The sequence below is a fragment of the Camellia sinensis genome, chromosome 3 (assembly GCF_055761805.1).
Source record: "Camellia sinensis isolate YWXY chromosome 3, ASM5576180v1, whole genome shotgun sequence".
Lineage (NCBI taxonomy): Eukaryota > Viridiplantae > Streptophyta > Magnoliopsida > Ericales > Theaceae > Camellia > Camellia sinensis.
In genome coordinates, this window is record NC_138963.1 from 184,523,908 (window position 1) to 184,537,815 (window position 13,908).

The window sequence follows — 13,908 nt, forward strand, 5'->3', positions numbered from 1 at the left end:
AAAAATGGATGCGAGGCATAGGAACGATATGAAACAAAAACATGATGCTATAAACAGCGATAATAAGCATGTAAATAAAATAGAGAAATAAATAGGGGTTGGAAGACATATATTAACTATTACAAATTTGTCATCTTACAAAAGCGTCTGAATCTCGTAATTAACTACTTATTATATCACCAAATGAATAATTACTTAATTATTACATTTGCAAATATTATAGCCAAAAAAAAAAGAAAAGACAAGGACTAGGGATGGCAATTTAAACTGGCCCGACGGGGACCTGGCCCCCCGACCCCGAATTGAGCGGTTTTTTCTCGAAAAATACTCCCTACGGGCCGATGATGGTATTCAAAAATAAATCCCCGATAATATTCGAGCCAGGGACGGTGATACATTTTCCAGCCCCAGACCCAGCCCGACCCCAACCCCAACCCCAACCCTGCTTCGTTTAGCCCCCGATTTATATATGTCTGTTTAGGGTTTGGTTAACTCATACACAAACACAACCGCTACTCCTCTCTCTCTCTATCGCCTCCCTCCACTACAAGAAATTTTATTTTTGGTGACTAATATATTTGGTCGCTAGTTTGGTCGCCAATAGTTCGTCGATGAAGACAATTGATGACAAAAAAATTTTTGGTAGCCAAAAGTGACTATCGGCGACCAAAATTTTAGTCGCCATATTTTACTTTTAGCGACTAAATTATTTAGTAGCCAATTGAGCATGTATGTTTGACGACTAACAATTTGGTAACCAAAAGTTTCACTTTTTGAGAATTTACGACTAAAAGTTTAGTAGCCAAAAGTTTCCTTTTTACAATTGACGACTAAAAGTTTAGTAGCCAAAAGTTTCACTTTTTGACAATTGGCGACTAAAATTTTAGTAGCCAAAAGTCAACCTGTGATATTTGTTTAGTCGCCAAAAGGTATCATTTAGCTTTTATAATTTGTTCTGTAATATTTTTTTGCACCACCTATAACATATGCATATACAAAATTATTCATCCATTCATTTATTCATTCAATTCTCAACCATTCAATGAAAATATTTCTCCACAACCTGTAGTATTCAATTTCCAGCCATATACAAAATTTAACTATTAATCGTACATATCAAAGAAAATAAGAATCGATAAACATAGTATAATCCAACAAATACATATACAATCCAAACCAACAATTAAAATCTAAATTAAATAAAATCTTAATTAACAAAACATATCAGGGTCTTTATCTCCTTATCATGTGCTCTTGATGCAGCTTCGGATATGGTAGAAGAGGGTCTCCATCTCATTATATTGTTCAATTCTTACATGTAGGTCACCGCATCAGGGATCAATCCAATCATTCGTCTTTTTCGACTTGTGAGACTTCTCATAGAATTTGCAAAAATTAGGCAACTCTTCGTCGTTCTCATCTACCTGTTAATGTCTCATCTAACAGAATTGTTTTAAGCAAAGAATCGAAATGTGGAAAAAAAAAATTAAGAAGAAATCCAGTGACACAAAGATGAACATAAATCTAGAAATAGAAACCTGTCTAAATTCAGACAAGAGAATTAAGCTCTAACACTCTAAATAGAATGTAAATATAACAAAACTTTGTTAAACACATAAGTATCAACAAACCCATTAACCCACATAAAAAAAGTCATTAAATTTTTTTCTTTTCCTGGAACCAAACAAATATTTTTTAGAGATAAACAAATAAGTTTATAATATAAATAATCACAGGATTAGAGATAAACAAATAAATTTATAAAACAAATTAACATAAACACATCAATAATCGATCAGAAAAGGAAGTTGGACACCATTTAATCCATCAACAGTTTCGATGCGATGGGGGTGACAATGGTGAATAAAAGGGAGGGCAAGAACGTGGTCAATCATATTCTAAGTAGCCAACCAGAAAAAAGTGTGTGGGTGAGTGAGGATGTATGGGACACAATAGATAGCTTTATTGACAAGATAGGTGAGAACCATGGAGATTCTAGAACTAGGAAGCACTAGATAGGCTTTTACTGGAAGAAGCTGATACAATCAAAGAAAACTTATATAATTTAAATTTAAGTTCATTTACCATGTCACTGACCCCAATTTCTAGTAAAGAATAGCTCACAAATGTGCCTTCATAAAAATAAAGTGTGCGATTAAGTGGCCATAAACTGTGCTCATTTGACATTACACCTCTACACCTTGAGGCATATGACTTATCTCACAAAGGGTAAAAACTGATAAGACTAATGCTTCCTCATCTTCCTCATCTCAGTTGGTGACTGCACCAGAGCTCATGTCATCTGGATTGAATACTCAAAGTTCACAATTGTTGTATGCTAGTGCATCATAGTCAAGTGACAATAGCAACTCTAGGATCTATAACTGTGTAACAGATATGGAAGTTAGTTAGAGAGAAGTAGTTAGACTATATGTATAGATATATTTGTATGTACATGTGTTTTAGTTATCTGTTGTGTGTGTATGAAAGAATTGTAAAGCCTCATTGATAAGCTAAGGGAATAAAAAGTTTTCACGGTATCAGAGCCACAAGCTCTAACATTCATTAATGGAAAAAGCTCCGCTTAAAGCTTCTTCCTCATCTTCAATTCCCTCAATTTTGACTACGCTTGTCTCAATCTTTAATGCTTTAATTACTGTAAAGCTCGACTCGAGCAACTTTCTCATATGGAAGAATCAACTTCAGAATGTTTTTCGGGCCACCAATCTTTTTGGCTATGTAACGGGTTTAATTACTTGTCATTCACTAGAATTGAAACTTGTAATGGAAAGCTATTTCCAAATACTGGGTTTTCTCAATGGCAGATCATTGATTCTCATCTTCTTAGTTGTGTCACAGCAACACTTTCTCCGACCATTTACTCAGCTGTTCTTCACCATTTTCATTGTTTCCAAGTTTGGCAAGCTTTGGAAAAACGTTTTACTTCTCTGTCACATTCACGCATTCATCAACTGAAGAGTAAAATGCAAACTCTCACCAAGAAATCTCTATCTATGGAAGATTATCTTGCTCAATTCAAAGCAATTGCTGATTAGTTATCTCTTGCATTTGCAAGTCTTCATGATGAAGATCTTATTCTATTCATTTTTAATAGACTATTTGATGAATACGATGTACTTAAAACAGCGATTCGAGCTACATCTGAGCCTCTATCTCTTGATGATTTTTGCTCCTTGTTGTGTTCTGAATCTATTCATGTTGAACGTCAACTGAAAATCACAGATGATACCAATCTTCAGGTTGCTTATTCAGCATCAAAAGGATCAACTCCTAGGTTTTCTTCTGGTTATGGTTCTCAATCAGGATTATCTAGTTCTTCTGGATCTTTCGGTTTTTGTGGTCGAAATTCATACAGAGGAAGAGGCAAGTCTTCTAATCATGGAGATGGAAACCAAGATTGTCGATTCTACAACTGTAATAGCAGTCGAGGCAGGACTAATCATCACTTCTTATCTGGTTGTCAAATTTGTGGCAAAATAAGTCATACTGCTATTGATTGTTGGCATCGAATGGATCTATCCTTTCAACCAGTCTTTTCTCCTCCTCAACATCACTTTCATTCTCATGTTTATGTCACCACTGCTCCTTCTTCTCATTCTCCGAATTCCTCTTCCATGCCCTGGTATGTTGATTCTGGTGCTACAAATCACATAACTAATGATTTGGCAAATTTTCATCTCTCTCAGCCATATCAAGGCCACGATCAGGTTACTATTGGTAATGGTTCTTCATTACCTATTCATCACATTGGCGCAGGTCTCTTACCTACTCCAACTTGTTTTTTCTCTCTTACTAATCTGTTGCATGTGCCTTCCATTTTATCAAATCTGTTATCTGTTTAGAAATTCACTCAAGATCATAACCGTGTTATTTCTTTTGATGCTAATTCTTTCCTTATTTAGGACAAGCTTACGAACAAAATTTTTCATAAAGGTTCTGTTGTGAATGGATTGTATCAGTTTTCACCTGCATCTTCATCTTCACCACAGGCTTGTCTTTCTCATTCTACACCATCTGTCACTACACTCACTCGGCATCAAAGATTGGGACATCATTCCCCTTTGAAGTTTCAACACATTATCAAGCATTTTCCTAAAATTCCTCACTCTCATTCTTCTTGTACCATTGCTACTTGTAATAAGCTTGATCTCTATAATAATTGTGTTGTTACCAAAATTCATAGGCTTCCTTTTAAACTGTCAAGTACCTCTGTTAATGCTCATTTTTATTTAGTTTATAGTGATGTTTGGGGGCCTTTTAATTCATCCTCTAATGCTTTCAAGTATTATGTGTTGTTTGTGGATGATTTCGGTAGATTCTCTTAGATTTATCCTCTCCATTATAAAAGTGATGTGTTCTCAAAATTCTTAGACTTTAAAGCTTATGCTGAGGCCCAATTTCATACTAAAGTTCAAATTTTTAGAACAGATGGTGGTTCTGAGTTTGTCAATAACAGATTTGCTAAATATTTTACTTCCCATGGCATTATTCATAAACTCAGTTGCCCTTATACTCAAGCCCATAATGGGGTAGCTGAGAGAAAACATCGACACATCTCAGAAACTACCATTGCTTTCATTTATCAATCCAATTTGCCTCTCTCTTTCTGGTTTGATGCAGTGGCTCCTTCAGTGTTTCTTATTAATAGAATGCCTAGTGCTATTTTACATGACAAATCTCCTTATGAAGTTTTGTTTTATTATCTTCTAGATTATTCCCTTTTTCGAGTCTTTGGATGTCAATGCTTTCCTTGGCTTAAGCCTTATACTACCAACAAGCTTCAACCTAAGTCCACCTCCTGTGTCTTCTTAGGGTACCATCCTTCTATGAAGGGATATCAATGTCTAGATCCTTTTACTGGTAAAATTCATATATCTAGGCATGTCCTTTTCAATGAATCTTGTTTTCCTTTCTTCACTCTTCCTCATTTTTCTCCTCTTTCTTCCTCTACTGTAAGTTCTTTTTTCTGGGGCTCTTCTTGTCCTCCAGTTTCTTCAACTGTCTCTTCATAAAGAGTTTTTCCTACTCCTACCATTTCATCTGTCTCTCTACAAAGAGTTTTTCCTACTCTTACCACTTGTCGTATTTCTGCTCCTACCTCTTCAGCTATATTTCCACATATTTCTCCTAATTTAAACTCTCATTCTTCTTCTCCTACTCTTCTTTCTATGCCTATTGACTCTCTTTATGTTGAACTTCCTATGCTGCCACCTCCATCTTTCACTTCCACTGTTCCCAACTCTCATCCTATGCTTACCTGATCAAAATCTAAACATGTCTCTTTGTGTCTTAATGCTTTATTGCTTACCACTGAACCTCACACTGTTCATGAAGCCATAACTTCTCCTGTTTGGATTAAAGCTATACAAGAAAAATTTGATGCTCTTTAACAACAATGCACCTGGGATCTTCTACCTCTTCCATCTCACAAGCATGCTATTGGTTATAAATGGGTATACAGGGTCAAAAGGAACTCTGATGGGAGTATTGCTAGATACAAAGAAAGGTTAGTAGCTAAGGGGTATCTTCAAGAAGAAGGCATAGATAATTTTGAGACTTTTAGCCCTCTGGCTAAGCAACCCACTATCAAAATTTTACTATCCTTGGTCTTGCATTTTCAGTGGCCACTCAAGCAATTAGACATTTCTAATGCATTTCTCCATGGGAAGCTTGAAGAGGAGGTGTTTATGGTTTAGCCCCCTAGTTTTGTGTCCTCTTCCTCTCTTACTCATGTTTGCAAACTCAAGAAGGCTCTGTATGGGCTTAAATAGGCTCGTAGAGCCTGGTACTCTACTTTCTCTTCTTTTTTGCTGTCTCAAGGCTTCAACAATAGTCATTCAAATCCTTCTCTCTTTGTCAAAAAGTCTTCTTCTAGCATTACCATTCTTCTTATATATGTTGATGACATCCTCCTCACTGGAAGTGATTCTGTTTTTCTTTCCCAGTTACTTGCCCAAATGTATAAGGTTTTTTTTATGAAGGAACTTGGTGACATTGATCATATTTTTTGGGTATTTCTGTGACTGTTCAGTTTGGTGGTTTTTATTTGTCTCAGCACAAGTATGTTACTGAGTTACTTTCTAAGGCTAGTATGCTTGATTACAAGTCCTGTGCTACTCTTTTGGCTCTTAAGTCCTCTACTTCTACTTCTGATTATTTGCCTTTTACCAATCCCTCTTTGTACAGAAGTTTGGTTGGGGGTCAGCAGTATCTTACAATTATCAGGCCTGATATTGCTCTAGCTATAAATCAGTCTTGTCAACACTACAACAAAAAGAGTCTTTAGAGACGAAAACTAATGACGAAAATCAATTTTGTCACGAAAGACGTACCTTTTAATGAAGAAAACAATTTTTCGTCTCCAAATGTATCATATTTAGAGAGAAAAATAAAATTTCGTCACCAATCTTGATACATAATAAAAAAATTAGGTGACAAAATTATTTTTCGTCATTATTTTTATTTTTTTGTCACCAAAGATTTTCCTACATTTTTTTTTGGATTTTGAGACTTTTGGTGAGGAAAAAATTGGTCACCAATTATAAAATTATTAGTGACGAATATATTTTCATCACTAATAATTTTTAATATTTTGATATCATTTAGTGAGAAAATTATTTTCATCGTTAATAATTTTGTTTTTGGTGAGAAAATAATTTTGTCACCAATTTCGGAGGAAAAATTAGGTGGTAATGAAAAATAAAATAGGTTACTAATTTTTCCCCACCTTTTATCTAATTGTTTTCCTCCCCCTCTCTCTCTCTCTCTCTCAAAACACACACACACACACACAATAACTTCTTCCTTCTCTCTGCCCTTGCTACTTCCCGTTGTCATTGTCCCTTCTCATTGTTCGGTATTGCTTCCGACATCACCTCTCTAAGCAACCACATTGTTCTTTCTCTACTCTTGTAAAGACCGAAAAAATAAAATTCAAAATTTAAATGATGGGTATTTATTTTTCAAAAATGACGGATGGAACAGCGTTCATTTTAGTTTATAGTAGGATTTTGGTATTGAAGCGTTGGGTTTTAAGACCCATGACATTATAATTTGGATTTATATATGTAAATCTTACTCAACTGTTTGGTCCTTTTTAATTATATAAATGATGGAGACCATCTTGAGCTTATCTAAAATATTGTGTAATCAAGTCTCAATCGAAAATTTATTTTAGATTATTAAACTTCATTTATTTTGGATCCAATTAATTAAACTATGTTTCATTTGAATTACTTGTTATTGCTATTATGAGAGGATTGCGAATATTTATAGTGTTTCCCAATCAAACGAAATGTATATTTGTGATAAGAAAAATTATATCATTTTATATTATAAAATATTAAGATGATGTTAAAATAAAATTTTAATTAATATATATATATATATAAAATAATTATTTTCAGTGATGGTTGTTTCTAGACCCTCTGGGTGGAACTCTCTTTATCTACACACCAGTAATTTCTAGGGTTAGGGTTTTTCACGATCCAACTAAGGTTTCAATTCAGAGAGAGAGAGACGAAGAAGCAGAAGAAGAAGAAGACAATAGAAGATTAGCACAGCAATGGGGAGGTACAGAAGCCGAAGCCAAAGCTACGGCCCAAGGCGTAGCAAGCGATACCAGGTCTCGCAAAGACCGACGCTCCCCTGCCCCTTCTGGTCTCCTCGTTCGCAACATCTCCCTCAACGCCAGGTCTCTAATCTCTCTCTCTATTTTTTTTTTATCATCCTTCAATCCCTTGATCTATATATATATATATACATATTGATATAATTACTACTTTAGTGTGTTGATTTGTGGTTTACGAGTTTGCATTTAAATTTTGGGATGGTTTGATGAGTAAAATCGTTTAGCAATATTGGGCATTTTGATGAATGAGAAGAAATGTTGGCTGGATGTGAACAACCAAATAGGAATTGAATAGATTCACCAACAGTTACAGGGGCTACCTCAAGTATTTGATTCTTTGTTGCTTAGCATTTCATTGTTACGGTTTCTCATGAATTTCTAGTGGGTTTAGCAAAAACTTTTTTGTCCCAATTTATATGAGTTCAATCTAATGTCAATATGATCCATGGCACTGGAGTTCATTTTTTCAATGTTCACAATCGTTATGAACTTAACGGGATTTGTGGTTGTGGGTGTATAGGGAATTGGTAGGTTGACATAGGAACCTTATGTAGGAATTGGCAATGGGGCAGGGTCAAAAAGCCTTATGCCTATTGATCCATGTGTCACCTCTTGAGGCTCACACGTGGTTAGAGAACTTGGAGAAGGTGATGTAGTGGTGACATGGTCGAGCCACATGGCAAGTGGAGCCATAGACCCATATGCCCAAATTGTTATTTACTTTTTTTTTGGGTAGGTGAGTTTTTCTTCTAAATATGTAACAAGTATCATTTTAAACCTCGATCTTGTCATTATATGATTGTTTTAAATGTTATTATTCTCTTACACCCTCTTAAAAAAAAAAAAAGAAGAAAGAGGAAATCTAATGATTCTACTTGATTCTTTACTGGCCAGAAGATCTTAGAATCTCATTTGAACAATTTGGTTTGATAGAGGATGTTTATCTACCTAAGGATTACTACACTGGGTATGATTATTTTAGCTTTTATATTTCCGGGTGTGTTTTTGTTATGTTGTTTGTTATCAAATATCTAGAAAGTTCTACTTATTCCAATATATATATATATATAATAATTGAAACAAGAGACAAGAGAAAAGAGTGAGACCCCTACTGCCAATTCCATTACATGCTTATGATATATTTTGTTGTCTCTTCAAGAAAATATTTTGCTTTACACATATGGATCCTGACACATGTTTTGTTTTTGTTTTTGTTTTGTCTCTTGAAATCTGACAGTAGGTAATTGGTGTGGATGATGTGGTCTTAAGAGTGGCTTGTATTTGCTGTAACTGGGATGCATTATCTCTAATGTTCTGGTGAGTGTGCAGGGCCTTGGAGGTGTATGCTGGTCTCCTTTTTAGGGAAGTGGGTTAAGTGAAGTGACTACATCAATAGGTGCTAGTCTCCTTTTTATTATTTATTTTTTTGCTAACTTTTGTTAATGCAGGTTTTTCAAAGCTGGTACACAGTGTAGAGATGTGTGGGTTGAGGGATGGTGAGCTCTTATATTAGGGCTGTGAATTGTGTTTGATACAAACTTTTGAGGGTTGAGTGGTTGTGAGATCTCTATATTTCCAGTTGTGTTTTTGTGCAGGTACTAGCTGGTCCTCAATTAAGGGATGTTATTGTTGAGAGTTGAGAGTTGAGTGGTGTGAGCATATATTTTTGTTAGGTTTTTTGTGGTGATAACTGCTCTCTTTCTGTGTTGGAGTGTTCATATGTGGGTTGAGTGATGGTAGTAATAAATCAGTGAGATTTTGATGCAGTTACTGTTGATGTTTGTTTCTATTGAGTGTATTGATTGCTTGTCTTTCCAGGATCAATTAAGTGAGGCTTTGGAGCAAGCTGTCCATCCGTTATAGAACAATTTTGAGTAGTTATGCTGCTCAGTTATACATTGGTTGAGCTACCTACTGCTACAACCTGTGTATATGCTGCTGCTGTGTTTAGGCTGGGCAGGTCTGGTTTGCTGCTCTGTTAAGTGAAGTGGGTACATGTTGTAGTTGTGTATATGCTGTGTAATCTGTGTATATGTTGTTCTGATGCCTCTGCTGTGTTAGTGTCCTGGGCTAGAGGTCACTGTGGTCTCTGCTTGGAGTTTTTTTTTTTTTATTTAGAGGTGTTTAGTTGATGTTGTTATTTTGGTTTAGATCTTGTAGTCTTGAGTTTATTGGTGGTTTATGTCTCTTGTTCAGCCTCATCATTTCGTTATGTGGTGCTTGACCAGGTTGGGCTTTCATAGGGCTTACCAATGCCACCAAAACGATTGGCGCAGTCATCTCTTCAACCTTCGCATGAGGCAATTTTTGTTTGGAATGAGGATTTACATGACAATGTGGCGACCCAACACTCACAGCCACTTGATGTCGATATAGAGGCACAGAGGGAGGCAGCCCCCCAATCTAGTGTCGGTAAAATGCTGAATTTTACTATTAAAATGAAATTCTCTATATTAATATAATGTGTACTTGTCACATTTACATATAGTGAGATTTGTTATTATACTTATATAATAATTACTGAGTAATATATCATGTATCCATAATCATGTCATATCATCATTCTAATTTTTTTTCCCTACTCAGCACAGCGAGTTAATATATATATATATATATATATGTAATTTAGGTAAAAATAAAGTGGGTGGTGGATTCTCAACATTCATTGTGTTCATGCCAACAGTTACAAAATTATAATGAATGATTTATGTTTTTCTACTTCAAAATCTTCATTGACAGTAGGTGGTGGATTCTCATCATTCGTTGTCTGCTTTTTCTTCTTTATTTTTTTTCATTTTTTGTTTTCATGTAGTGCTGAAAGCTTTTTCATCTCAGTAGATTTTACTAAGATATTAAAGTTACTTATATTAGGGAGCTTTTTGGTTGAGGGTTGAGTGAATGTACCTCTAAATTCTCTAGCGTGTTTTCCTTTTATCTTGTTGTGGGTTGATGGGTTTTACCTTATGTATTGCTTTGATTTTTGTTGAGAGTTGAGTGACAATATACGTGGCTCCCCATTGAAACAAGCACATGACTCCTAGTTTGAAAATTACTTTCAATTATGTATTTTTCCAACACTTAAGTTTGAAAATAGGTCATTGAGGGACAAAATAATGAAATATGAATAAGGGTTGGGAAACATCATGAACACCTCGAGAGTAACCAATGTAAATTATGAAAATTTATAGAACAAGCATGAGACTCCCAATTTAAAAACTACTTTCAAATTTGTAAATTTCCAACACTTAGGCATGAAAATAAGTCATCGGGGGGCAAAATTGTTAAATAAGCACAAAAAGGTCTAGAAATTATCATGAACGCGTTGGGAGGGATCAACATAAGTTGTGAAAACTTACAGAACAATCATAGGACTCTCGGTTAGAAAACATTTAGGCTTGAAAATAGGCCATTAGGGAGTAAAAGCTTGAAATAGTCGTTAAAAGGCCCGGGAAACATCATGAACACCTTGGGAGGACCTAATGTAAGTTGTAAAAATTTACGGAACAAACACAATAAATTTTGGTTTGAAATTTACTTCGAAGTTTTCATATTTTCTCTTTTAGGTTGCATATTCACATATTTAGTGAATGGTTTCTTTAACCTTTTGTTGTTGTTGTTGTTGTTGTTGTTGTTTTTTTTTTTTTTTTTTTAAATGGCAGATTGGAGATGAACGAATTTGGTAACCTGCATAGCAAGAACTTTTTGTTGAAATTACTAGACACGTATCCATCATAGTGCCATTGTACTTTTTGTTGATATTACCAAACATGTATTTTGACTATGTTGTCACGGGTTGTGATTATATTGTAATGGATCTTATCTTTTTGTTGATACTATCAAACATATATTTTGACTATGTTGTCGCTTTATGCAAATGAACAGGTTTTTGTAATGATCTGTAATGGATATTATATTGAACAGAATATTAAAATGCATAAGTTATTTTGATTGTGTTGTCGCAGTTTTGATTTTACTATAATTGATGTTATATATTAATTTCTTGATACTATGAGACATGTATTTTGCTTGTGTTATTTAATGAAAATGAACAGTTTAATTTTATATTGATTAATATTAGATATTTTATTGAATAAATAATTAAAATGCACAGGATTGCTTATTGAAAAAAATATATATAAATTGCAAATATATATGCCACAATTTTTAAAATTTATTTATTATTGGCGACAAAAAAAAATTGTCGCTAAAATTTTCTAGTCTCAACAAATAATTTCGTCACACATGTTCAGTATTTCGTCACTAAATTAAAATATTTATTGACAAAAATTTTGTCACTAAAGGGTCTTTTTTTACATCTTTTGGTGACAAATATTTTTGTCACTAAAAATTTTATCACTATTTTTAATGACGAAATATTTCGTCACCCAAAACAAATAGAATAAAATTTTATTTAATTTTAGTGACGAAATAGACATTATAGGTGACAAAATATTTAACATTTAGTGACGAAATGTTTCGTCACCAAGTACCAATAATTGGTGACAAAATAAAATTTCGTCACCAGGTACTTTTTGTGACGACCAATAGGTGACGAACGTGGTGACGAAATAATTTCGTCACAGATCAGTTTGGTGACGAAAATTGTACTATTGGAGACGAAGTAATTTTGTCATTAAAGAACCATTTTGTTGTAGTGCAATCTATGCAATCTCCTACTAATGGTCATTTTCAAGCTGTTAAGAGATTGCTTCGATATATCAAGGGCACTCTCACTCATTATCTTCATTTTACCTCTGGGCCTTTGGTTCTTCAAGCCTTCTCTGACTCTAACTGGGTTGGGGACACTATTGATCGTAGATATACCTCTGGGTTTTTTGTTTTTCTTCGCTCCAACTTGATGCATGGTATGCTAAGAAACAGAACACTGTGTCTCGATCCTCCACTGAGGCTGAATATAGGTCTCTTGCTCACACTGTAGCTGAGCTGTGTTGGCTTCAACAATTACTCACTGACTTGTTTGTTCCCTCTTCTCTTCCTATTCTTTGGTGTGATAACATCTCAGCTATGGCCTTGGCTTCCAATCCTGTCTTTCACTCCAGGTCCAAGCATATTGAAATAGACTACCATTTTGTTCGAGAAAGGGTCGTGGCCAAACAGCCTGATTTAAGGTTCATCTCTACTAAAGATCAAACTGCTGATTTGTTTACTAAAGCTTTGCTCTCTCCTAGATTTCATCTCCTTAAATCCAAGCTCATGGTGCTTCCTTGCCCCATTCTCTTGAGGAGGGATGATAAGACTAATGCTTCCTCTTTTCAGTTGGTGACTGCACCTAAGCTCATACCATCTGGATTCAATACTCAAGGTTCACAGTTGTTGTATGCTAGTGCATCATAATCTAGCGACAATAGCAGCTCTAGGATCTATAACTATGTAACAGATATGGAAGTTAGTTAGAGAGAAGTATTTAGACTATATGTATAGATATAACTTATGCAAAATGATTAGAAAACATGTATGCTCCTAACTTATGCAAAATGACTAATGCAATGCACACATTATGCAATTTAAATAGGCTTGCTACTAACATGGTACATGATTCCATTCAAGACATGTGATAAATCACGTATTCAAACAATGGAGTTGAAATTGACATTGGTTAGCATGATAAGCCGAACCTAAATGTATATAAAACAAGTGTATGCGAACATAGAAATTCTTAAGTAAATATGATGCTCTATCCTACCACCATAAGTAGGTAAATAAAAGGGAAAAAGAAATGGTAGTTGGAAAACATACACCATTACATATTTTCCCCTTATGCAAGAGGGTGCAAATAAGTGTCCAAATGTCTGAAATAAACTAATTATTACAAATTCGAATGAATAACTAACTAGATATCTAACTTATTACATTAATAATATTACAGCAACAACAAGCATAATTACAACAATTATATTTAAGATAAATAACAATAATAATGCATGAAAACCGTATGCGCGTTAATGAAGATAGTGGTCAAAGACTACTCTGTCTGCCCAGACTGCTCTATTTCACCCTCAGCCACTGCCATCGGTTTCTACCAAAAGCATTTTGTTTACCAAACATTGGATGTCGGCCGGCCCATAATGAGGCCGGTCGTGCCCTAGTTTCTTGTAAAAATCTATTTTTGTGCTCTGGAGTGAAAATAGTACAGATAGAGCAACTTTAAATCATTTTTGTTCCTTCTACTCCCCTCTATCATGAAACTCAAGAGAAGAGTGAATTTGAGTCCGAAATCGTCAATAGGCACAAGTTAA

At 34.7% G+C, this 13,908-nt stretch overlaps 1 long non-coding RNA gene across 5 annotated transcripts; it reads left to right on the forward strand.

Moving 5' to 3' along the window:
• The first annotated feature begins 7,571 nt into the window (after positions 1-7,571).
• LOC145822985 (uncharacterized) lies at positions 7,572-11,599 on the forward strand. Of its 5 annotated transcripts, none has more exons than XR_014364955.1 (5): positions 7,573-7,714; positions 8,546-8,618; positions 8,889-9,611; positions 9,880-10,063; positions 11,311-11,599. It is a non-coding gene; the product is annotated as an uncharacterized LOC145822985 (long non-coding RNA). The 5 variants fall into 5 exon arrangements; XR_014364956.1 differs by having other exon boundaries at positions 8,549-8,618; XR_014364953.1 differs by lacking the exon at positions 8,546-8,618 and having other exon boundaries at positions 7,572-7,714.
• The last annotated feature ends 2,309 nt before the right edge of the window (positions 11,600-13,908 follow it).